At 39.9% G+C, this 23814-nt stretch overlaps 1 protein-coding gene across 5 annotated transcripts in view; it reads left to right on the top strand.

Moving 5' to 3' along the window:
- Positions 1-23814, top strand: part of NRIP1 (nuclear receptor interacting protein 1) — a 277346-nt gene that overhangs the window by 154855 nt on the left and 98677 nt on the right. For 4 of the 5 annotated variants that reach the window (XM_065676729.1, XM_065676734.1, XM_065676727.1 and 1 more), the window contains exon 5: positions 19225-19351. The gene's annotated coding sequence lies outside the window, so the exon portion shown is untranslated. Of the gene's footprint in view, positions 1-18810; positions 19034-19224; positions 19352-23814 lie in introns of those variants that run through there. The other variant, XM_065676732.1, reaches the window with a different exon arrangement.

Here is a 23814-nt window from a genome sequence, read left to right as displayed (position 1 = left end):
ATTTATACATGTACAAAACTCGATCAGACACAGTATTTTTATAAATGCTACCGCTGTCAAAATCTCATTGAAATTGCCCTGGAAAACTGTATGTTATTTTGCAAGAAAGACAAAAGGATAGAAATACCTGCATAGGCAGTTGTATAAACTGGCTTCCTTAGGAAGCTGGACTGATAATAAAAACTGACTTACTAAATTCAAGCTTCTTCAGCTGAATGCTGGAGTAGATAACCTGTGCCTCCATTTGCCAGGGAGGGAAGAAGCAAGATCAGCCCTATTATTGCCATATTTGATTTTCTGCAGCTCAGAAGTCTGAATGAATTTTATTCTGCAACAGTATCAGCTGGATGGTGATTGATTTGGTTGTGCTTTCTTTTCTTCCCTCTTGTGCGTGAGTCTTGGCAATTTCAGAAAATGTTTCTTTGATAGCACAAGCTGAAAGGCTGGGGGGGGAGGATGGAAATCAACAGTGTGTCCCCTCTGCATCCTCTTCTTCCACCCATCAGCAGCAAAATTTAAGGAATTTGAGTTGCTGTTCTTCAATTTTGACTATATTTAAAAAAAATGTTAATCTTTCATTGTTGTTGATAGCACTCTAGAAATGGGAAATGTACTATACCATTTTGAAACCTCAAAATATACATACAGTTGGAATTCTGCAAATTTACAAATATTCCACAGCTTAAAATGTGGATAGAATGCTGCCTTTGTGGGCAGAAATATTGTTCCTTTGGACCCATATTTTCTAATGGCTGGTGGGGAAATGTGGATTTATGATTATAAATAAATGCATAAATAGAAATGCTTTGCTATTGCAGTATTCAGGCTTTGTCAGGCCCTCTCTGAGGAGCATTTGATGTGAAGTCTAGAAAGAAACGTGTATTCTGGATGGTTTTCTCTTCCCCTCCTTTTTCCCTTTGTTTTCATTTCCCTTCCTGGAAAGAAGCAGTGGAGGCTCCCAGGAATTTAGGATATTTGAATAAATGAGAGAAACCGACAGCACTACCATTTATATTGACAATGACTATGTACATATAACGTAAACTTTTAGAATGCTTAATGATCAGCTAAGCTAAACAGACTGCCCAGAGTAGCTATAGGATGTTTCAAATAGCTCTTTAGCCATGGTTTTGGTTTAAGCATACACTTGAACAGGTTTTTTGAAGTGAAGTTGGCACTGCAGAAATCAGTTAAAAAAGTCCCAAAAGCCTATGCATGGAGATGACGACACTTAACAAAAGATAAGGTTACCATAGCTTTCCCTTGAACTTCACTTCCTTGTGGCTAGAAAACGTGATTCTTGAAATGGCATGTGTTATCTGAGTAACTGCTACCATTTGCAGGGCAATGCTCACAGCTGGCCCAGGAAAACACATATCCCCTCTGCTGCAAGTGGGCACCTACACATCTGTACCTGAGTGCTGGGAGGCTAAAGTTTGCATGTCAAAACCTAAGCCACTTGATGACATTACCCATGTGGGATTTACGAGATGAAAAATAGCATTTTTATGTGATACCTGCTATATTTGCTCTTTTGCTCTGTATGGTTACTTGGAAATTAGAACTGGGAAAAAAGCCTGCAGCTGTTGAAGAGCAAAGAGAAAAGAAAGAGATTTATACTATATCTTTGCTCCTGGATGAGAGCTCTGTGTGTATCCTGACAGGACTCCTAAGGCTTAAATCTCTACCAGTCAGACACAGGCACTGTCAGGAGGTGTGTGGATGTGCTGGGGAGACCCTGCAGAGTGGTCACCCCTTCTCCTGCTGCCATGGCCCCCCTCTCTTCCCCACTGCTGGTGGGAGGGAGCTGTCTGCCAGCTGTGGCTGGAGGGACTGGGGTTTCTCCTTTGTTTTCTTCATATGTCTTTAATGATAACCTGCTGATTTTGTCAGCTGAATTTTCCTCCTGCTTGAATTATTCCTGCTGTAAACTGGAAAACTGGCTCTGAAAATGTTCGGGGTTTAATTTTTGTCTTTCATGTTTTGAGCATCACTCAGGTAGCTGTTTCTCCTGGTGGCTCTGACTTGTGGCTCCTTTGGATCATGCACCTAATTCTGCTTCACAAGGCAGACTCACCCTTCAGAGACAACCGCGTACTCTCTGAGTCTTGCCAGTATGAATAGTCTGTCCAATGCTTGTGATGTTCTTGTGTAACTCTGGGGCTTAGGGGCTGCTTAAAGATGTTTGCTGGAGCCTCTGGGTCCAGTATTAGACAGTAGCTGGTCCACTGAAAAGCTCCCATTGATTCCGACCTGTGTAGCTATGTCCACATGATGGACTTGGGCAGGCCAGCCTTGCTCAGGTTTAGAGGGATTAGTATTGTTCGACCAGCAGACACCATGCATAGATGCAACTGAAAATTATTGGGGCAGTTTGTCGGTAATAGTTCATTGGCAGTGGCAAGTGAGAGGGTGCAGGTCACGACAGAAAAGTTGCTTCTGTCTTGATCCTTTATTAAGTGAAAATTGCTTGTGTGGTAGAGAAGTATTCCTGCATCAGCAGTCCTGTATCCTGTATCATTTGGTATTATTTTAGGCTTTGTGGGTTGCTTGCTGGAAGGAGTGACCTGAAGAGCAGTTATCTCAAAGCTGTCCTGATGAATGCTCTATGCAACACTGTGTTTGGGGGCCTAGTCACTTTCACTACCCCTCTATGTGCAGAGCCAGTACAACAATACCAAGCCATCCATGTTTTAGAGGTTTACGCAGTAGCAGTTAACTCTGGAGGATAAGGTGCTGCCAAGGTTCTCATCGAGTTAGTTTTGTTTACTCCTAATACTCAAGTACTGGAGATGAGTGTCACCAGCAGCTACTCAAAGCATTTCATAGAATCATAGAATGGTTTGGGTTGAAAAGGACCTCAAGTTCCAACCCCCCCTCCATGGGCAGGGACACCTTGCACCTGGGATAACTCTCTCACTAGACCTAAGCCTTGCAAACGTTTGCCACTTCATTCTTGTCTTCTCTTCAGTCCTGTAGGAGCTTTATGCTTCAGCCAGTTAAAAACACTTCTTGGTCTCATGTGTGCTAACAGTCCTTAACCACAAACATGCTTTAGCCATACAAGCTAAATTATGTGTGTGCTGGCTTATTGCTATATGTGTACCTTTCCCTTTAGATGTACTTAGGCAGCCAGGGAAGGTTCCCTAAAACAGGGATCTTGATGAGGAAACAAAAATATAGAACATTTTCATGAAGAGGGTAACTAACTGTCCCAGTTAATGACCTCTCTGAGAAGCTTATCAAGCAGATACTGAATAGTCTTTGAACTTGCCCTTAACACAGGCATTGATACTGGGCTCATCAGTGCTGTAGAATTACAGTAATCTTCAGGGAATTGTTTATCACTGTGATCCTCAAAAATAGGATGGCTGGAATGGTTAGAGGCAAATACCAGCCACTTTGTCCTGACATGGGCTGAGTTTTCAAACACTTCTGAGATGATGAAAGCTATATTCTGTTTTGCTTTATGGATGTTATCCTGCCTGCTATTATCTTTAAGCATTTGGGAAATGATATTGCATTTAGATGGACTAACTCAGGCTTTTTTTTTTGAACAAAATAAAGAGAATTCCCTACATTTTATTCTGACTTTTTTATTTTTTTATTTCCTCCCAGTATTACCTCCCAGATTGCACAGGTGAGGTACATCCAAACTGGTGTACCTCGTAGCTTGGTTTCTAATGTATCTACCACCTTGGGGCCTCTTTGGCTCTATGCTTTTGTGAGTCCTTTACTGAAGTGGTGGTTTCAATAGACTATGTGGATAGACTTTGAGCTAGATTTTTTAGAACTCAGCAACAAATTTATATTCTGTCTGCAAGTGAACTGGAAGAATATTTCGCTCTATTAAATTGCCTTTTGTTACTCTGATAAATTGCTTTTGTTTTTAAAGAACTTCAGAAGCTAATTCACTGATCACTGAATCCTTCCACATCTGGAGTGGAGCACTGCTGCCAGATGATTTGTTGAAGTCAAAACATTGGCACTCTTAAAAGTTCACACTTACATGTCAGAGACACGTTGTTGCTGTACATATTGTGGCTAGACTATTCCAACATGAAACTGGACAGAAAGGGAGAAAATAATTACAAGAGGTGGCATCAGGAGAAGCAGTAACCTCTCTGAAAATGGAGAATTTTATGTTCTACCTCTTCCTGTGTGATTAGTCATTTGGAGAACAGCTGTTCACCACGGACTGGGCAGCTCTCCAGCTGTGTGACATTATTGACATGCCCTGATCATTACCCATTTCTGCCTACACTTTCAGCCTACATGCTTCAAACGTTCATTTCAGCAGCTTTTGGGTTGACAGGAGGCTGGAGCCTGTGTGAAAGCAAGATGAGTGTACTTCTGTAACAAACAGGACTTCTCATTTCACATGTCCTCACTGCAGTTTTCTGCTTTCAGTGGGATTTATGTTCAGTTAGCAAAGCCAACGATGAGCTCCCTCAACTTGGGGAATCAAATTGCAATGTGGAGGTTTTTTTATTTGGCAGTCCTGGGTTAAATAATCTTCGGCAGCTAAAATAAGACCCATATCTTTTTTCAGAAAGGTGGGTTTCTGAGTGCTTCAGTTCTGCTGAGCGACCGAAGGAGAGATTCCACAGATAATCTTAACATTTCGGTGTGGTCTCCTGAAATTATATCTGGAACTCTTTCCCCCTCCAAGGGGTCAGTACATCATCGCATCCTGGCTGAAGGGGTTTTGGAAGGCTTACAAAAAAAACTCTGTTACACTCACTGAAACGTGACTGACTCACTTGGAAATAAAACCTATGCTAGGGAACCATAGGACACACATGAGCTATGGCTGTCACAGATTTTGGATATGCTTTTTAGTCTCTCTTTGCACTTCAAAAGCATTATGTAATTTTCAGAATGAATCAATGAGTTACGCGCATATGGAGTAAGCTAAACCAGAAAGGTTAGTTGCTCGAGAGCAAAACTGAAAAAAGCAAGAATCCTTTTCTCCTTAGCCCCACAGTAGATACATTTGATGGTGTTATGGCTTGTTCCCGTCCTTGTTCCAAGGGAGGTGTACATCCCTCAGTCTGCAGTGGCTGCACTTCCACAGCCATGAGTGGGGCTGGCTCCCCTTTGAGCAGGGGGTGCTGTGGTCAGAGTCTTAATGAACCCTAGGGACCTCAAAACCCTGGCACAGGAGAATCGAATTACAGTCTTGCAGGGAAAAATGGTGATAAATATTCCACTCCAGCAGTTGTTTGTGCTTTCAGTGCTCCTCGAAAAATAAGGATTAATAAAACAGCAGAAGACTGGCATATTTAGGTCTTGGTTTGCCTCATTTTAAAGTATCTCAGTGGCTCAGTAACTGCTTCTGAAAGCTCCAATATCACTTGGACAATCAGTGTTCAGGGAGAGGAGCTTTATGTTTCTTCCAGTGTCAAAGGACAAGAGCTACCTGCCTAGCTGGTGAATGTGATTAATTGTCACTTGTCTGTAGTAGAGGAGTTATGGTCTGCTGGCTTTTCATACTGGCTTGTCTGCCTTGGCTCTCCTACAAGGCTATGAAAATGAGAGGAGGAGAGGCTACTGCAGAATTTATCGTTATGATGCTGATATACAAAGTGAAATGCATGAGTATAAATACACTTCTTCTTTTTAAACTGATCTGCATCTACAAATAAGCAGATTACAGTAAAGCATGGGGTAAATCTCTTAATTTTTTTCACGCATGAGAGTTGTCATGAGAAGCAGATCAGTTTCCAAAACTACTGTTTTGCCAAATGCAGTATTCCTATATATATACCAGTGTAGATCCAGCACTGACATTGTAACAGCAATTGAACAAAATCTTTGTCTTTTAATGCCAGTGTTTATTATTTGTACTCTCAATAGCTGCTCAAGACATGACTCTGTTAATGGGCATTCATCAGGTTTTGTTTAAAAGTATTATGTTCTATATTCTCCCTGTGACATGGGCTGTGAAAAGAGCTTCTTAACGACAGTAGGGCTGCAGGTTACTAAAAATTCTTTTTTTGAAATTTTGTATAAAACCCACGTAAAAAATCATTCTGTTAAATAAAAACAAAAGAAGCTAGTGATTTGTTATTTGAAAATAAGACAACAACCCTTCAAAAGACTCTAGTCCTCATCATCACATCCAGTTCTTCTTTTTTGCTGCTTATTTAAGTACAGAAAAGTCCCAATTTTTATACTTACTAAGCACCTGGATTATACCCCTGAAAGTCAAAGTCTAAACGTATATCCAGATAACAATGACAATTATCATCCTTTTTTTATTTGGGGGTGGTGGGGAAGATACGACTGTAGAAGGCATTTTAACACTAGAGCTGGGATCCCCATCAGGTCTCGCCTACTCCAAACATTTCTGCTGCTCTTCATTTTTATATTATTATTATTATTTTCTTCTGTGTGTCCTTCTTAGCATGCTCTCCTGACAGCCCAGCTGGTACTATTCATAATTGGCAGGCCATTCAGGGCTTAGGCAAAAATAGCTATAAATTAAAACACGACTGACTGACCACTCTCTCCCCTGCCTTGCACCTTCTGTAGACACTTCCATGTGTGGAAATTGAGTGGGGAATTAAAATAATTTTGATCTAGTAAGGTTTTATACATGCTTTGCGGGGTCATAAGAGTCTACAGAACATATATGGCTGGTATTGTATAGACACAAAGCCAATAATTCACATTATGGCATGTGTGATAGTTCTTCCTTCGGTTCATACTTTCACTTTTGCTGTATTTCATTAATTTTAACTATTTATTATCATATTAATACATCAATCTTATTTTTATTCTGTCCCAAAGGGATCCTATAATGAAAGTTAAAGATTAGGTATGTTATTACTGTATCTGCTGAACATTAGGAGCCTGATTATTCAAGATAGTGATATCTGGAGAGTATACTGGCAATTTTAGATAGTGATTTACCTAGATAGTGAATTGGAATTAAAAGAGGGGTGGTCAATGTCAAGCTATTACAATCTCTATAACAACAGCCTCAGTAGTGATTTAGTAACAAAAAATACTCTAAAAGCATTTACAAACATAAAATATCCAAAGTTTACAATGGTCCCTACCTGTAACAAGGTTGATTAATAAAATACGTTTGAAATGCTAACTATTAAGATGAAAGACTTAGTCTGTGTAATTATCAGCCAACTTTCAGAACTGACCTTACAGCCTTTTTTTTTGTTTTGGAAAGGATGATGGGTAGAGGGAGAAGGCTGTCATAGCAATCCACCCATCCTTACTACACAGATACATACTGTGAGGTGTGAACCTCACAACTGGTACTGCACCTCAGATGGAAAGAAAATCTTACACGTAAGTGTGTTCATATTAAATGAGTGGAAGACACACTGAGGTTTGACCTGATCTAGCTCATCTGCTCCTCTGAAAAATTAAATGTTCTGGGAAAGATTTGGCATGATTTTGGCCTGGGTTTTTTTTTTTTTTTTTTTGATTGTGTGGTGTTTAGATTCTGTACCCATTTAAAGGGGTGATTCTTTTTGTAGCAGAATGTTTACAAAGAAGTCTGTGTCTAATGTTCTGGTCTAGCATCTGTAAACGGGGCTGAAGCTCTCAGAAGTCTATATTTTGATAGCACTTTGACACTAATGGCTTTCCTTAGAGCAGGCATCCAATTTTTCTTAAATCCTTTTAGGTCCAGTTGACCCAGGAGAAGGAATTCTTAGCAGGAATTTTCCATTCCTCCTGCATCCAGCCGTTGTACAAACAAAGTGAAGAACTCAGCCCTTATGAGTAAATTACTGTGTTTCATATTTCAAACTTCAGCAACTGCAAGATGTGCAGCCAGATTTGTTTGAATTCTCCCCTCTCCCAGGAGCTGTTGCTCAGAGAAGAGTTTCTTGGATGAGTTCTGACTAGCTGTTATCAGAGCTTTCTGTCTTTACATATACTCTTTTTCGTACATGCTTCCTGGCTTATTTGTTACATTCACTGGGTAATTGCTGTTCTGTACCGCATGGAGACCTTGATCTGCCACTGAAGAACTGCAGTTCCTGTGTGGAAGGTAGAAGCTGTTTTTTGAAGGCTGCCATAAGGCTCCTATTCTTGCAGAAGTTAATGGATTTCAAAGCCGCAAGGAAAGCTGTCAGTGGGATCAGACTGAATATTGCCCTAAGGCACATAGATATCTTTTTATTTCTTTTTCTTCTTCTTCCTTTTTAATTAATTAATACACACTAAAGCTTCTCAAGCCTTGGAACATTAGGTATATCCTCGAAGTGGATTTGCTGGCAGAGGCTGGTGTGCAGCATCGAAGATGCATAATAGATTTATTACTGCAAGGACCAGCCTCAAAGAACCAAAAGTCATATCACAATGCAGAAGTCGATGGTGATTTTTGATTTGTTGTGTAATCTATTTTGAATGCCCGTCAGAGCTCTGCTGGAACTGATTTTGCTGAGCAGAGCTTAATGCCTAGTTGACTGGCTTATCACAAAGTTGAAGGTATATATTCTATGTGTGGGTAATTTTGAATTGAAAGCCCATTTCAGCATGTTAGCTTCACACGCTTTTTTTGTTGCAGGAGTGGACAGAATTTGAAAATGTGTGCTTTTTAGATGAGAAAAGGAAGCTTAGGTGTGTTTGGCAGTAATTCTTTTTACTTCTTTGAAGAGTATACTGAGTATGATGGTGGGTTTGGACTGAAAAAAGGGGTGAAGAAAGAATTGGTGTTTTGCAGTGTTCTGCTGTAAAGCTGATGGCTGACTTATTTGGGGACTTTGCTTCCTTTCACTGTTTCTGATGCTGGGGAAACAGACTTAGGGTCTCTCTAGGTTTGTGCTTGGTGTGCAAGCACACAGCAACACATTAACAAGCACCTGCAACCCAAGCACTTGACAGGGTAAACCAGAAAGAAAGGAGACCATACAACCTGAAAAGCTGTCACAGAGGAACTAGTGGAGGGATGTGAGAAAATGGATGGGCTAGAGGAACTGGAAGGAAATTACTCCTATGTATTCCTCATTGCCACATTCTTCTGCCTTTTCTATTATTTTAATGGCTTGCTCTTGGTCCTGGCGAGCCTGCTGTCTTGGCTTCTGTGCTTTCGCTTTTCCTGCATGCTAAGGTGTTTGCTGTAACAAGGTTAAGGGCATGAGAGATGGGAAAAATATGTTCATATTGTTTGGTAGTGGGTGAATACCTGACTCCAGGTGAGCCACCTCCAAGACTCATCAGCCTGCTGCCACACCTGAACTAATTAGCCTCAGAGAGATATTTGTATTTATTGTGAAGAAGCCCCCAAGTCGCACAGTCTAAGAAGAGTTTAAATCATTCGAGTAACCCCTTTCTCACACCCATTTTCTGTTAATATTATTGTCATCTTCATTCTCTATTTAATATTGAGAGCAAACTGACAATTGTAGCTTTTGTAAAGTGTTGGTATGATCAGTTTTTCTAGGTTAAAATATTTATGGTGTTTTACCACAGCCTTAGAAACAGGAAAAGCCAGCCTAAAGACAGAAGAGAGATACTAATTAGAGAATGATAGAAATACAAATTTGGAGCAGCCACAGTAAGGCAGAGAGTTTAAACAAAAGAGCGTCCCTTTTATTACAACCTAAGCTTTAATTATATATCTTAAGTCTTCTATTATATCCTAAGTTTAATTGCATAAAGCAGGATATGGGAAAACTAAGTCTTTACAGCCATATTTGGTGGAAACTCCAGAATGAGATTACCATTAGAGGAGAAAGTAGGAAGCAAGCCCTTGTGAGGAGCACCTTAGAGAGATCAGGATGCTCTAACTTGGCCAAAGGAAGACGAGGAGAACCTGGAGCTCCTGCCACCAAGGAATGGGACAGAATAAACTGGTGAGTGCAGGCTAGAGCTGGATGTGCCCTGAAGTAGCTGAGAGAAAAGATCTGGTGATGTGTTATGCTGTTTTATCATTTAAAAAGATGTTTAGCTCTGCATTGGTGGTGTATATTTGTAACAGGATGGCTCAACAGTCTCCCAGATTGTCAGCCACCATGAATGGTGTTTTACTAAGTGTATATTCAAAGAAACACTTTTTGGGGGGACTGGTAGCATTGGAAGCTGATCTTATAGGAGGAACAATTTTGATAGATTATGAAAAGATGAAGAATACAACTCCTCATTACTTCTCAGAATTCTTAAATTATATCAAGATTTCTCTATCATGTGTGGGGATTCTCTCCTGCACATGGCTCCCCCCTGCAAGCTATCTCCTGCAAACGGCATCTTTTTGCTTTGTTTCATTTCTTCCACCCTCCCCAAACTGGCCACTGGGGAGGGTCATGTCCTGCCTCAGCTAGTGTACAGGGATGTGATCAGTTCTGTTAGCTGTTTTTAATTCCAGGGAATCCTGGACTTCATCTGTTGTCCTAGTTTATTTTTCTTTGTCTCCAAATACACTGGAATGCCGAGCTAGTCTAAATTGAGCCTGTTCTTGTGTGTGTTAGTTAAGCCTGAATATTGAAAGCATCCCTTTTTCTTCCCAGCTTAGTGCGAACAATGAAAAGAAAAACATAGCCTAGATAATCATGAGGGCTTAAGCCCTCACAGTTATTAACTGAAAGTAGATTCCTCAGAGTTTCAAGAGTTAGGGTGGTTCTTCCGGGTTTTTGTGTGTGTGTTTTCTGAGACAGAGTTGTGTTTTAATTACAAGTAAGTGGATTTTTTACTTACAAAGAAAAATGCACTTATCTAACCATCCTTGGTTTATATTTCAAATTCTTGCTTCAAATCATGGGAATCCTAAAGAAATTATTAATAAAATCATGAAGTATTTTGCATAACATTATTTTCTAATTACATTCTTTAAAAGCCTTGGGTGTTTTATCTGAAGTTAAACATCCCATAATAATATGGATGCTAGTGGTCACTCTGTATTAAATATTTAATCCATTTCCAGAATATCTTAATATTTCAATGTTTAATATTACCTACTTAAATTATCTCTATAAGTAAAAAATTGTCCTCTATTTTCCCTTTTCTATGGTTGAAGACACAGAGACAACTAGACTTTTCTCTTCAAACCTCTTTTTAAAAGCATCTGGTCCCAAGGTCACGCAAGAAGGATATGTTGGTGTCAGAAGCTAAACTGCACTTTTAGACTTAGACAACAGATTACACTTCTCCTCTTCTTCAGGCTTAGATAGTGGACCTCCTTTTCCCTCAGCTGAAGTTCCTCCAAAGGAATTTGGAAAACCGTATACCACAAGCAAAGCTTCCTGTGGATGCCTTCCCTCTGCTGCTTCCAAAAAGCTTTGGTACAGGCTGTTTATGGTCTCCTTTAGTAGCAGCCTGCATGAAGACTAGAAGTCCTCAGAGAGAAAGCAGTTAGTGAGAGATTCACAAAAACTGTGTGTGTAGAAACGGGAGGTCTCTACCTCCATTTTAAGTACTGTGGATTGTCATGGGCTCTGTTCCCAGGCACTAAATGAGGCTCCATGCGACTTCATTCCCAAGTGAGCTAATGGGGCTGAAGGTTTGCTATCGTCATTCCCAGCTGCCAGTCGAGAAAATAGTCTCTGTTGCTGCCATCTATTCGTGGACATTCAGAGAGTACAGCTGGATTCTTTAGCCATAGAGCACTAAAGAGAGGACTTTCGATATTGTAGATGAAGAAATGATAAATTCTTCTGTGTTTATATTATACAATTTTCACATTTGCTATATAAAATGTATTTGCAGCTATGGCACTGCAAAACCTGGACTAGTGTCTTATATTTAAATGCTTATGCTTTACTTTTAATGTGTCATTTTGCCCTCAGTACATGATCTCTTTGCCAAAAATACTGGGGTGAAGATCCACAAAACCTTGTGAAAGAGGTTTAGAGCGAGCTGCTGCTATGTCCTCTTAGACTGGGTGACACAAAGCAAAGTCTGGCTGACACCTTTGAAAAACAAGAGTGTTTCCACACCTCTGCCTCCTTTGCATAATCTGTGATATCTGAATTAAGTTTCATGACATATTAACACTTTGAAGCTGAGTTAATATACTGTGTTCTATAATACATTATGTATGATTTGCACATCAATTGTGCTGGAGCATTAGCGGCCACAGACTCAAAAATGCCTCTCTCAGAGACAGAAATCCTAAATAATACTGAAACCAAATTCTGTTGGCATAATTTTATTTGGCATTCCTTGTGCCATTACAACATCTCTTACTTGCAAAACCTTGAACTAATGTTCAAGCCATCTAGCTTCCTTTTCTCTCCTCCATGTACTTGTCACAAAGTCCTCATTCCACTCTTTCATATCACAAATATTCCCATGGTGCTGCATGGTAATTTTAGTTTGTAACATCAGAAGTGTGAGGCTTATGTTAGCTTTGCTGAGCCTGGACACTACAATGTGAAAAAGAACAATTATGAGAATTAAGGTTTATAATAACAATATTCAAGAAAGAAGAGTAAGAAACAAATAGAAAACAAACCCCACTGTGGGTTTTTTTCTCTTCTTGTATATTCATACTTCATGCTTACAAATAGAGCTAAGATATAGCTTGTTTTATCAGAAATTGTCTTGTAAACTATACATCAGTCCGACATTGGATACAGTATATATATAGGCAACTATGCAGTCAGAGGTTTGTTGATCTTAATATAACTCATCTTAAGCCTTATTACTTTGTTTCAAAATTAGACTCTTAGAACGTATTAATTATGGACATATCCCCAGACAACATGACTGGCTGTCCATGGGGGATTTCTGCCCTTAACTCTGATAAGTGTTAATAGGAGCTATCCATGTAAATCCTAGGGGACCAAAAAGAGAAATAATCCTCTGCTAGCTGTATTTTCTTCTTTTAGGATATAGAACAATGCTGGAGTGTTCTGGCAGTGAACTGGTAGAGTGCTTGACAGTGCAAGTCTGAAACATTTTCCCTCTATGGTGGATTATGGATCTGAGAAACACACATTAAAATACAACTATACACAACATTGTATATTTTTAAGTAATATACAAAGCAATATTCCTTTTTGTTTGGTTGGGTGTTTTATGTTGTTGTTTTTCTTTTCTGAATTAGACAGTAGGGATTTATTTCCCCCCCGGGAAGCACACTTGACTGAGGAATGCTAGTATTATATGAATAATGTCTACGTGACCTGATGTTTTACGCACTAATTATCCATTTGTCATGGCTCTCCTACCTTGGATTACTGGGAAGAAAGCATCTAATCTGGAATTAGTAACAAGAAGAATTTTAACAGAGAGGGGGTGGCTTGTGATAGAAGCCAGATAAACTTAAAGATTTTCAGGCCTGTGTTGACTGAGACTTCTGGGCTGTAGTGTAAACTCAACATACAATAATTAAAATAGTTTCTTAGTGATGCAGAATTTACTGCATCTTTTCAGAGTTCATCCCAGTAGCTAATTATACTTAAAATGTGCTTTTTATCTCCAGATTAAATTTGCAAATACTGGATTCTGTTGTGTGTCTTCCCACTAATTTAGAGTCTTCTGAAATTTTCTTCTTGTCTAGTTGCTTAAAGATTATAATCTTCTCTTTGAAGCAAAACATATTTAGTTCAATGGCTCACTAGAAGAAGACTTTTTTCCAGACCTAAATCATTCTTATTGCTCTTCTCTGCACTCTTTCCAAGTTTATTCATTTTTACTTATTTATTTTAATTAAAGGTATCATAGTTTCCCAAAGGCTTGCCTGCTTTATTCACAGAGATGTTATGGTTTGCTTGGCTTCATTCATGTTCACATCAGCAGCTGTCCTTAGCTAAGCAATTGGTACAGGTCTTCATGCCTGCTGTCACAGGGAGTGGTCTGACACCCTTGATGAACTGATGGAAAAAGCAGGCAGGTTTTATCTGAGATCCAACCTAAAGATTTTATTGTCTGACAGCATTCAGAATCTGTACCCGGAAGTAAAGCAGGATCTATTCCAAGTGACTGTGTCTATTCTCACCCACAGTGAAATTTTATGTTCATCGTGGTAGACCTGTAAGATGGGAGGGCTGTGTCCAGGGTGAGGTGATCAGGCATGCATAACGCATGCACAATGCATGCCTTATGATGGAGGGGCACCACAAGGGGGAGAAAGCATGATTTTCTGGATAGAGAAAACAATGCAGCGTGACATTCTTGTAGCTGTGCCAACTGCTTTTGCAGTTGTAGGAGGGTAGTACTGTTACCCAAAATAGGAGCAACACAGAAAAGGTAATTCTGTCATTTTCTGTCAGTCCGCTCTCTGTAAACAATGCAAATCAAACTCTTGGATTAGATGAACGATGATGCTTTCAAAGCAGTGCAGTGAAGGTAGTGGGTAAACAAATAGATTCACATAAGAAAAGTCAAGGGCTTTCTCACAAGTAAACTCAGGAGCTCGCCATCCTCACCCAATTGCTTCTGAGTCCTGCCAGCCCAGCTCCACATAAAGGAGAGGTTTTAAAATGCTTGACTCGACTTACTTATTCTTTTCCCTTCTATTTTTCTAAAGTAGGTGAAAATTTCCTTTTTTTGATCATTCTCTTAATGAAAAGGAAAGAAAGGTGGGTGGGGTGAGTATATGTGGGTCTCCCCCCCTCATCTGGAAGGACAAAACAAAGGTAAGAGAAAACAAGGTGACCACAGAGGCATGGAAAGTAATTCATGTTGAAAAGATGGTAGTGATGGAAAATAGGAAAACTGTCACTGTGATCCCTCTGTCTCTGGATAATTTCTTCCAAACAGACTGTGACAAGTACTTGCTAGAAAATATACTTCCAAGTATTTGTTTTATCCTCATTGCATAAAAGAATTGCTCAGGAAACGTGTACTTTCTTAATCTTCTTTGCCACTCCATACTATTATGACAACTAGGACACAATGGGACATTAACAGGATCTTCCAGTACCTTTCTGTTACTAGGTTGTGTTACAATAAATGCATATGTGCATCTTCAGCTTTAGCTTCTGGTACAGAAATGATTTGAGCATTTTATGTGGCTCTTCTCCTGAGGAGAATAAAAATTTCTCTTGAGGTTTACATTTGGTCCTTGTTTAGGCACACTTCTGTTCCTGATCAAAGTCTTATGTTCGTGAGGTCTAACAAACAGATAGTGCACAAATATATCCAGGGCTTGAACACCTCTCTGAATCTGCTGTGCTATGTACATATTTTACAGTGAAATATGCAGATGCCAAGCATTGACACTTCTCCAAAGTAAAAGCAGTAGCAAAAAGCTGTACAACTTCAAAACATCCCATGACAGTTTTGTAAAGTACAGCTTTTTATTGTGAGTGGGCTGACACTTTCCTACTATTTTATTTATTTGATTTGTTGAATAAGGTTAAATTTTGCCGCAGGCTGAGTTACTGTGGGTACCATCTCAAGAAGTGAATTCTGCAAAGACAGGCTTCAGAATACTGCCTGATTTCTGAAATTAGCTCTGGTTATTACAACTGAGTTGCTCAGAAAAGAGTACACGACAAATATCCACAGCATTCAGAAGGTGCATAAAGTCTAACTTTGGGTTTTTTGGGCTTTTTTTAAGCTTTTAAATAGTTAATATAATCCCATCAAATCAGGTGGTAGGTTTTAATTTTTTGGTAGAGGAAGGTGGAAAAAAATCCTCACACCGTGCTTTAAAGCTTCATTAACAAAGACCTTTACTCAAGGAGGAGATGTTAACTAGTAATGAAACAAAGTCTCTGTTATAGAGATTAAATGTGCTTGTGTCTAAGTACAAAGTTCGTGTTGCAAAGTGCAGCTGTTTCTCTGCTCATAACCCTGCAGCCGCCCCAGAGCCCCAGGTTCAAAGTCTGCCTGCTTTCCTGTCACAGAGCTGACCGGGGCAAGGTCTGGCCGAAGTTCAGAGTTCAGTGTCGGAAGGCTTGCCAGCTCTGTCTGCTGTGCTATCTGACGCAGTTGGGATAAGCAATAGTTGGCTTAAGATTACCAGTACAAACAAGAAAAACTTCCCATTCTCTGTTCTGGTGTGTCAGATGTGTCCTTTCATTAAAGAAGGAACATTTTGGAAGGAGTCACTGAACTATTCAGAAATAACGTGCTGAAAAATAGAGCAACCTAACCAAACCCCACTGAAGGAACCGACTAGTAAAATCATGCAGGAAATAGTGCCTGTTTGCATTCTCCTTCCTCCTGAGATTTATTTAAATGAGGAAATATTATGTAAAAGAACTAATTCTAGATATAAAAAAAGATGAAACTGAACTATTCTTTTTTTAAGAAAAAAAAAATAAGATGAACAAAACTAGTCCATAGATAAGCTAAGGAAGTGTGGGCTTGATGATCAAGTAGTGAGGTGGATCGAGAACTGGTTGAAAGGAAGAAGGCAGAGAGTTGTGGTCAATGGCGCAGAATCTAGCTGGAGGTCTGTGACTAGTGGAGTTCCTCAGGGGTCGGTGCTGGGACCGGTGCTGTTTAATATTTTCATCAATGACCTGGATGAGGGAACTGAGTGCACCCTCAGCAAGTTTGCTGATGACACAAAACTGGGAGGAGTGGCTGACACACCAGAGGACTGTGCTGCCATTCAGCGAGACCTGGACAGGCTGGAGAGTTGGGCGGGGAGAAACTTGATGAAATTTAACAAGGGCAAGTGTAGAGTCTTGCATCTGGGGAAGAACAACCCCATGTACCAGTACAGGTTGGGGGTTGACCTGCTGGAAAGTAGTGAAGGGGAAAGGGACCTGGGGGTCCTGGTGGATAGGAGGATGACCATGAGCCAGCAATGTGCTCTTGTGGCCAAGAAGGCAAATGGCATCTTAGGGTGCATTAGAAAGGGAGTGGTTAGTAGGTCAAGAGAGGTTCTCCTCCCCCTCTACTCAGCCTTGGTGAGGCCGCATCTGGAATATTGCGTCCAGTTCTGGGCCCCTCTGTTCAAGAAGGACAGGGAATTGCTTGAAGGAGTCCAGCGCAGAGCCACAAAGATGATTAAGGGAGTGGAACATCTCCCTTATGAGGAGAGGCTGAGGGAGCTGGGTCTCTTTAGTCTGCAAAAGAGGAGACTGAGGGGTGACCTCATCAATGTTTACAAATATGTGAAGGGTAGGTGTCAGGATGATGGAGCTAGGCTTTTTTCAGTGATATCCAGTGATAGGACAAGGGGCAATGGGTGTAAACTGGAACATAGGAAGTTCCACGTTAACATCAGGAAGAACTTCTTTACTGTAAGAGTGACAGAGCACTGGAACAGGTTGCCCAGGGGGGTTGTGGAGTCTCCTACACTGGAGATATTCAAGGCCCGCCTGGACAAGTTCCTGTGTGATGTACTGTAGGTTACCCTGCTCTTGCAGGGGGGTTGGACTAGATGATCTTTTGAGGTCCCTTCCAACCCTTGGGATTCTGTGATTCTGTGTGTTTCCTTTGTGTGACAATAATGGGGTTCCGCACTGTGAAGGTGAAGAGAACTTAATACACCTGGATATCCTTTCAAATCTTCCTTTTTTTTTCTCCTTCAAAGCCTTTTTATCAAGCTAACCCCAACTTTCTTGTTCAGAAGGTCTGCAAACCCCACCTGTGCATCTTTTTTGATTAGCTGTGGTCATGTCAAAGGCTGCTGTACCCAAGCACAGACCCTGACCAATGGCTGAGAGCAAAGGCTGGTACAAACACCCTTGGAGGAATTTATATTTTGGGCAATGCTGTAGCTGTATTACAGACAGAGAAAAGTTTCCTATCTGTTGCCATATCCTTTCTCAAGGAAAGGATGGTAAACCATGGGTGGTAAACCAAGTCATCAACGCTCAGTGCCCACAGCATGCCACAGGTCTGGGCAGACTGCTGGCATCTCATTTCACTGAAAGAAACATGGGTATGCAGAAAACTTTCTCAGACATCAAAGGTCCTTTTGTGTTACAGCTTCTTTTTCCTTGGGTTCCGTAAATCTAAACATTGAGAGCCACAACCAAAAACAGGATGCAAGAAAAGACTCTAGTAGCCAAAAATATGAGTACTGAACCAAAAGATTTGTGTGTTTATAGATGATGATTTTTTTCTTTCCTGCAAACCTCCCTGAGTCCACCAAACAGAATCCTTCCTCTGATGGGTTAGTCCTACACTTTGGTTATTACCCCAAGTCTTACATGCCACTTCTGAGTGTACTTGAGAAGCTAACAGAGACCCTACAGCGAACACACCAGACCATGGTGTATACAGGTTCAGATAGCCACATGACCTACTTAGTGCTCAGAAGAAAAAAAAAGGGAAGAAAAAAAGCCCCAGCCAAGGTCCAAAGATCCAAAATAATGTGTTATAATGGCTGAGCCCCTCCTGGGAGGACATGAGGAAAGAGAAATAACAGGAAGTGCACCTTGTAATGTTCCATTTGTGTCCTGGACTTTGGAAACTCAGGACTATCTGGAGTTTTTTCTGTTACTATTTGCTGTCTCCGTGTCACTGAAGTGAACAGATCAAGTCACTGAGATTAGTAGTTAAGCACTGACACTGGCAGTGCATATACGTAATTATTTAATTTGTTCTGCACTGATGCAAGTCCCTGACATAGCAGCACCTGTGAGTAACAATTTCTGTTGCTCCTTCTGCTGAAGTTCTACCTGGGGCTGTGGCATCTCTGCCAGACGCATTACACTTGTGCTTCAAATCTTTGTTACCTAAGAAACATTGACTCGTGCCACTTCTCTCCCCAGCACTGTAAGATGCTGAAAACATATAAATGGTGAGGAGAAGACGATGAAATTAACAGGTGTAAAGCACGTACATTGCTTACTGTACTGATAGAAGTCCTTCAGATGATACAGCTCTGCTGGGCAGTAACTACAGGTCTGAGCCTTGGCTTGCCTTGCCTTACCCAAAAAGATGCTCCTGTAAAGCTATTACCTACTGTGTGGAGTGGGTTTCTTTAATTCCTCTCTATTGGCATTGACCACATATCAATATATTTGTAGGGGAAGGTATAATTGGAGGAAGGAGAATAGTTCCTACAGCCTTAAGGTTAGTAAGGTTGCATGTGCTAGGGTAGTAGGCTGAAGTTCAGGCACGTAGTCCAAATGAAGCAAAAGAGGAACTTGGACCAGGTTTGCAAGGTAGCAGCTATTCTGATTGTTGGCTCTGCTGAAGTAGATAAGTGAGTATCTGTAACCTCTCTTTCTTGCCTTCCCCTCCCCCTGTTCTCATGACAGTCTTCTCTGTCACTTGGCTTCAGTTAGAAATACAATGAACTGGAAAATCACTTGCAGGTCAGTTCTTTTCCCTTTCCTTTTCCCTTTTCATCTGGGTGTATCTGAATTGTTTAAAATTACTTATTTTCTTTTTCAGCTGAGAGCTTGAGAATCATCCCACCTGATGCCTACTTGAACAAAGAACCAGATCCTGCACAAGGACTGTGCTGATACTAGTTGGCCTCAGACCTACTGGGATCCTAGCATTGAGAGAGACCTACCAGGTGAGTAAAAATCAGAGCTTATTTGATGGGCTGAGGCCCTTAGAAGAGTACTCTGCTATCTGCCCCCTTCTGAAAAAAAAAAAAAAACAGTGTCAGGAAAAGGGTGTGCACATGCAGGTATTATTTGCAAGAATTTTTATCTTGAAACTAATATTCTTAAACCAAGAATCTGTGCCTGTGGATTGTTTTCTTCTCAGTTCACACAACCTCCAGCCCCCATTTTTGAACCCTTTCAGGTAAGGCTATCAGAAAAGCCCTCCTTCCATCCAGCTTCCCTCTTCTCATTCAAATCCAGATGTCACATGAAAGTACAGAGGAACTTCCTTTGGCAAGAATACTGGAAGAAAAAAACAAGAATAGTCTGAAATAGGCTTGCTCCAGCTGTCCCTGGGCTGGGTTTTTATGTGTTTCTGATTTGTTTGTTTTGCTCTCCACTTCAGATTCTATTTTTTCCTGCATGTCTTTTGCATTCAGCCTTGTTCACACTGGAGAAGTAGAGTAAGAGGGCTTGTCTGCAGCTAAAGTTTCACAGATTTATTCTGCTAGCAAACTCTCCACCACTCCTTCTTTCTTCCTAATGCATACTGGGTTATATCAATGAGATGCACAGATACTTACAATGCTCTGTAAAACAAGTTGACATTATTTTGTGTCATACTTAGTAGACCTGTTAGTAGAACTGTTTGTGCACTAAGACTTTTAGTTGTATGATTTAATTTTAAAAATCCTATTTCAAATAAAACAAAATTGCATACAAGGTAAATATTAAAAGTGGGAGATATATCTGGATAGCTCATTACTTTATACGTTGGTAATACTGAAACCAGCACATCTTTGAGTAGTGGCACATGTCACAAAATTAGAAGGAAAGGGCAAATCAAAATGGAGTTATTTTTATACCTATACATACATTTGCTGTGTGAGGGCTTTGACAAACTTCAGAAGAGTTGGTCAAGCAGTAATGTTTTTTCTTTCTATCATCCAGGTTAAATCTTTCACTGGCAATAACCTCAGGGTTTTGTACTTCAGCCCTATAGCATGCCCTACCTTCTGTAAAATGCTTGAAAGTCTGGTTTTCTAAGAAAAATCTCAGTAAAATCATCAAATTCGTTGATAACCTATTAATTATGGCATAATATCGGTGAAAGGTTTAAATCTGTATTATGAAAGCACCTTGTTCCTTTGGTCTTTCTGTCTGACACAAGATTTCATATGAAAACACGGGTTTGTATTGCTTCTGTTTTAAGTGGAAGGTTCTGCATGATTTCGTCTGTTGCCTGCATCTGCACTCTGGTTTGCAACAAAAAAGGATAGAGCTCTGTGGTTTATCATGGAAATACCGGTTTTAAATTCAGAGTTCAGACTATGGTAGAAGCTTTTGGGACCTCAGTTCTCAAAAACATCTCAATAAACTGTCACCTAAAGTGGGAGTGATTTAAATATTTAAATACCTTGACTGGAAAATGAATGGACATAGAAAGATTTTCAAGAGTTAACACAGATTCTATTTCTTGACAGTGTCTCTTTTAGCTTATTCTTCTTTTCTGTACGTCACACTCACACTCGGATTGATCCTCTGTTCCCGCTCTTGCTCCCCAAAGTGCTCCCTGCTTGACTAACAGTATGGACATGCGGTTTTCATCTGTGGAGAATTTTCCAATTTTTTAGTCATAACTGAAAATTTATGTGCTAAGTTCAACTCAATGAATTACATGACAAGTCTGCAGCAGTGCAGACGCCATCAGGGAGACAGGGAGACTGGCCATCTGTCTTGCCAAGTATCTCAGCAATACTAGGACAGAGTAAGCTTTCTAATGTGTGGCGTATGTGACAATGAGATGTGCTGACTTTTTGATATATACGTGTACAAAGTTCCTATTAAAGATTTTGTTTCCAAATGAGAGTTAGAAGCAGCTGAGTATATACTGTGCTTTCCTAGCTGTTGGAGAGGAAGAGGGAACAAAAAACATTAGGGTATTTCAGTACATTATCAGCCATGCTGGTGGGTGGTGTGAAGATCAAACGGCGCAAGTACGCTTCTCACAGCTTTTAAGGTGTGTGCCTGCATGAGTAGCGCATGTTCCATTAATGCAACTTAAATGATCACCAGTTAGCTTTTGCTTATTTATATAAATTGGACTTTGACCTATATACTATTTTGATATATTATTCGTATTTAAAAATTTTGTGCTATATTTCATGCTGAATATATAACACCAGCATGCTTTTATTTCCTATGTTAATAAGCAAACTTGCCTCCTCGTAGCAGATGAATTGTTTACTTTACAGACATAAAAAGAGTTCGGAAATGCATATAGCATGATCTGGTCTGGCTGAGAGACTGGTAAGTGCACACTAAACAGGTGTTCAAATTATTGCTACAATTAAAATAGCTTTTGCTGAAACATGTATATAAAAACCTCTGAGAATCATTCATGAAAGATTTAGAAATGTGACTGAATTTTTTATTCCTCTCCCATTTAGATAGCTCATTTTTAAATAACAGTGAAATTGTTTTGGCTTATGTGGTTTCAATTATTATTGGCTGAAGAAGTAGAGACAAGATAAAATAACTGGCTATCTTCAGTTACATGTTAAGATGCATTTGCTAATTTTACCAGATAAAGATCCTTGAATTGAATATAAGCCAAAAGATTTCTTATGGTTTTCTTCTGAGCCACAACCTTTAGGTCAATGAAACTTTGCTTTCTTTTTCAAAATACCAAATCAATTTATGCAAATGATAAAGTGTAAGTTTTCATTGTAGTCTCAGTTTTCTGAATGGTCTCTAGTACTCTGGAGTATTAGTGATGCAGGACTTGCTTACTTTGACTGGTACCAGTAGCCATGGTTGTGCACTGGTTGTGCATGGTTGCCCTAGGGAAACAAAGTGAGAGACAGAAAAAAAACCCTGGAACAGCACCTTACAAAATAAGCCAGTATCTTCCTTGTAATAAAACAATGTGGCAAAAAGACTTCAATTCCTATGTTTCTTCATGTCTCTGTCTTCTGTGGAATTCAGCAAGTGACTCTGGGTACAGTCAAAGGGTCCAGCTTCTAATGCAGCATTGATGTTTCCACAAAATTAAGCAGATATCAACCCCTGAAACACTACCTAAATGAAAAGAGAGATGCATGAATTTAGTTCCATTCCTTCCCTTTGCGTGCAATAAATGTAGTTTTCACATAAGGAAGATAAAAACAATACTGCAATTTAAGCATCTTGCCTCTAATTGTCATTAATTTTTACTTTTATGTATTTGTATAGCCCCCTTTTTCCCTACTTTGCCATTGACTTTAATGGCTAAGAGCTAATGCGAAGAAGACTGTTCTAAAAAAATACCCCACCCTGTAATTCCTGAAGATCAGCTTAGTGAATCTGCCTTTGAGCTGCAAAGCCATTCCAATATTCAGGATTTTAGCCAAGGCAACAGGGCAAAACTCTTCTGTTGTGCAAAAAAATAAAAGAAGAAAATAACCCAAGGGTCTTTTAATGATCAAGCAGAGATGATAGGACCTTGGCATATGAAAAACCCTGATGTAGTAAATCAAAGCAGGCTGTCTTGAGTGTAGTAATATTTTTATGCTAATAAATTAGTGTCATAAGTGATTTGTCAATAAGATGTAGAATATGCTATGAAGGAAGTCAGACAGTATTTTTCTTTCTTGTAGAAAACTAGGGTGAGGTCATAGAAAAATCCTCAACATGATTTTTTTCTAAGAAAGATGCTGGTGGTCTGACCCACTGCACAATATTTGCATATTTAAATTCTTATATGTCTAGGATATCTTACGTACCTAAGCTAGATTTAGCCATTCAGAAAAGTTTAATGAGAGCTGTTATAAGGAGCTGCGCTGCTGTAGTAGTGGAGAACACTCCAGTCAAGGGATGTGCAGCACTTCCAAAGCAGTGGCTCCAAAACTTGCTTGAGAAGACCTATGTGTGAACAGGGAAAAGTTCATGGGCCATTCTACTCTTCTTCTCATAGCGATATTTTAATTCATTCCTGCTTTTAACAGATTTGGAAGTTGCATGCTAGTATTGAATTTTAAAGTGGCGTGTGGATGTAATGGGTCTGGAGCTGGCAGCGTCAGCAGCAGAAATGGTAGTCTTCTATTAATCTGCCTAACAGGTATGATAGCGAGAAACGTTTCAATCTCTCTCAACACCCAGACAGTTTGGAAGGGTAGAAGTCTGGCTTATTTGCCATACTTTTAATGGAATTTTTTTTCTGCGGCTGCAATTATCTTGATGCAACAAGATAGTTTTCTACTGACACTTGGGTTTACTACTCATTTGGATATTCTTGTAGATATGTGTAACGTATGTGAATACTAATCTTTCTTGTGCCAAGATGTTTTTAAGCTTTCGCCCTCACTCTCAGGTCAGTACGTCTTTTCAAAATCATAAGCATAAAGAACATTTAACCCAGCATCTATTGTGAGACTAATTGCAGTTGTGG

The sequence above is a fragment of the Lathamus discolor genome, chromosome 4 (assembly GCF_037157495.1).
Source record: "Lathamus discolor isolate bLatDis1 chromosome 4, bLatDis1.hap1, whole genome shotgun sequence".
Lineage (NCBI taxonomy): Eukaryota > Metazoa > Chordata > Aves > Psittaciformes > Psittacidae > Lathamus > Lathamus discolor.
The sequence above is the reverse complement of the archived record's forward strand: the minus strand, read 5'-3'. Positions and strand labels throughout refer to the sequence as shown.